Raw genomic sequence first — 3,484 nt, 5'->3', positions numbered from 1 at the left:
TATTGGCTGTGGCTTTGCATGTAAAAGAGAAAAAGTTATATTTGATGAAAGTGGCCCATGCAGGATCATGAGCATCTGATGTTTTTTCGTAGAGGTTTGGCTACTAAACTTAAAGTTGGATTAGTTCAGGACTTATCTTAAATGCAATTTATCAAAGTGTTCATCAATTCTGCAAATTAAACAAGTCCAGCAACTTTTCAGGTGCTGCAGACCAAAGAGGGAGACACAAACCCTGGGAGGCTGCTGTATGTGTGTGACTTGCTTTAATTTTCTCATTCAGGAATTAAAGTTCACTAAATCAAGTGAGAGCCTGTTCTATATTGATAAAACTGCTCCTTAATATATTCATCCTTACTCACAGGTTCATCTTTACCAGCAACTTTTCAGGTGCTGCAGACCGAAGAGGGAGACACAAACCCTGGGAGGCTGCTGTATGTGTGTGATTTGCTTTAATTTGCTCATTCAGGAATTAAAGTTCACTAAATCAAGTGAGAGCCTGTCCTGTCACTCCTCGTTGGCTGTTTGGTCACTCAGAAATTCCTTCACACCAATTTCCCTGGTGTGAACTCCGGCTGCAGCCTCATTCTTTGAGTTTTCAACCTCCTGTCCAATTCTTGCACTTCAACATTCATCAGCTTCAACCTTCTTCAGTTCTTGATGAGTACATATCAAGATCTATAAAAGTAAACTACACACTAAATGAAGCATTTCAGTGGAAATGTGCAAAATCCGCCCAGTTTTGTACGTCTCTTATAAAAGAGGAATTGCCTGTTTGAAAAGAAATCCCCTTAACATCGAAACTCTTTTTGTTCTATATTGATAAAACTGCTCCTTAATATGTTCATCCTTACTCACAGGTTCATCTTTACCTATCAAACTTCAGTTTTTCCTAAAAATGAAACAGAATGAAATCAATAGATCAATATTGTTTGACAGTGTCACGTATTGTCTGTATTTGGAAGCAGCATCATGCTTCTGTGTTCAAAAAACCTGCTCTCTTACATTTCCCTGCAATTTGGCTTCATTGACTGTAAACAGATTACAAACAGGCCTTAAAAACAGTCTATGCTTGGCTTTGTGTTTTATTCCATGCTACAGTTTAGAATAAACTGTTTTTGCCCATTTATTATTCATGGAGTCCAAGCAGTTAGTAAAGGACAGAAGCAAATCTGTTTTAGGTCAGCAGTGGGTAAAAGTTGGATACTGCATCTAGAGATTCCTGAAGAAGAGCAAATGACATCTATACTATTGTCAATCCTAAAACTGTTTGATTCAGGCCATTTTTCATTGAAGTGTTTAAAATCCGCTAATAAGATTAAAAATATTTGTAAACTGGCGTAATTCAACAGGTCACAGGTTTTGTTAGAAGGTACCAACTATATCAAATCTATAAATTGTATACAAACACATGGTCTCAAGGCCTCACAGGTCCTCTGCCCATGCATTTTAACAATCTGGGTAATTAAAACTTTGGTAGGAACAGATTACAATAACAAGTCTATTCACATGTGACTAAAATCTCATGAAGCATCTTTCTGACAGTTTAATTGTTGCAGACATTGTGTACAGTCCTAATGTTTTGTATGTTGCCTCATCCATTGATGTGTTTACATGCTTTAAAAAAATGGTGAGGCTTCTCAAACCTGCATTGCTGATTTATAACAACATCACTGAATCATAACATTTGGGGATAAGACCAAAGGAGCATATGTTCTATTAAGAATCAAACCTGAGCAGTGCTGGTATGGTTCCCAAAGGACCACAACCATGGCTGGATTAACCCACCAGGGGGCCCCAGGGCAAAAATCCTTGCAGCCCTCAACTCTGCCTGTTATCAGCACTGTGAATTCGGTATACTGTGCATACAATACACAACAATAACATATAGTTAATTTCTATTGTTTCATTGCCTAAATGTAACATGCAAAGGCCTCAGTCATGCATAGTGTCCATCTTCTCATGCATTGTATTGTAGGAGATAGTGGCTAAAGATGTGAAGACACATTCTCACCATCAAATGAAAGTTTCTCTCAATATCTTCCCCTAACTCAAAAATAATCTTTGCAGTCTAGACCCTCCATAAACACACACACAATGTGCTGTGTATCAGATTCAATCTCATATGCATAAAAGTATTACTTATTCATGTACTATACATATGTGCGCGTATACATGTATATGAATATTGATCTGTTTTGACATCAGTGGAATGTGTTGAGACCTGTGTTAGTGATAAAGTAAAATAAATTCACTTTGAAGTGCTCTTTTGTCACAGACGATTTGTTTTATCAATATGGAGGCATAGATTCCACTCTAAATACTTGATTTGAACAAAGATTTATTTCGTTTAGATGGTCATTGAACTATGACAGGAGTCTCAGTTTGCTTCTTACAGATTCAGTGGGTAGAAATAGTCCTCAGAGGTTTACTCTTTACTTTCATACTTTGAGTACATTTAAGATCCTTTACTTTTATTATTTTACTAGAGTAAATATAATGAATCAATACATATACCCTTACTTGAGTCACCTTTGACAGAAGTATCTGTACTTTTTTCTTGTTGTAAAGAATTTGAATACCTTTGCTGCCACGTCTGGAAACAACTGTAGTTGATTTCTTTCTACAGACCATTTTAATGATGGAGGTCATGTTACATGTTTCTCTTACAGGTGTAATAGATAGATTATCATGTAAGTACATTGGCCCTTTCTTGATCCTGACCCAGTATCTTGTTTTGTTATTCAAATGAAAGTGTAAACAAGTATATATATAAGTGTAAGTTAAGATTTTTCTTTTCTATGTTGCAACATTTAAGCTGGGTTAATTAGAGCAGAAGTATATGGGGATGTTTTATATTGTTTCTATAGCATCAAATAACAAATCTAAGTTAAAGGTATTGGAAAATTAATTGACAGAAACGTTTGTTTTAGGTGGACTCTGATTTATTAGTTTGCTCCATATCAGACCCACCAACATGGAGGAGGTGGGGTTTATGACCTGTACTGTAGTCAGCCACCAGGTGATGATCGAGACCTTAGGCTTTACTTTGGGGAGCAGACATGTCATCTGTCATTGCATAGCGGACACTATAGTAACGGACCGAGGACAGATTGGATCCTCCATGGACTCACTGTTTCATTGTGCTATAATGAGACGGGGCTAGCTGGTTAGCATGCTAACATCAACAGAGTCAACATGGTCGTTGTTCCCCTCCAGGGACTCTGTCTGAGCAGAGGGACGAGGTTCGATGCTGGTAAGTAAACAGTTGGTAGTGGTGACGTAGTATAACACAGTGTGTGTTTTTAAATGTATACATCCACGTGACATGAGCTGAATTCAGATGCTATCTTTTGAATATAAACTTATCTGTGACGAAAGTTGCGTCACACATCAGAGGACTCTTTAATTTCCTTTGTAGGAACCTATTATCAAGGGCAAGATTAAAGCCACGGAGACATCTCTAGTGTCTGCACGCTGGATCATA

Source organism: Paralichthys olivaceus, chromosome 21, assembly GCF_024713975.1.
Source record: "Paralichthys olivaceus isolate ysfri-2021 chromosome 21, ASM2471397v2, whole genome shotgun sequence".
NCBI lineage: Eukaryota > Metazoa > Chordata > Actinopteri > Pleuronectiformes > Paralichthyidae > Paralichthys > Paralichthys olivaceus.
The sequence above is the reverse complement of the archived record's forward strand: the minus strand, read 5'-3'. Positions refer to the sequence as shown.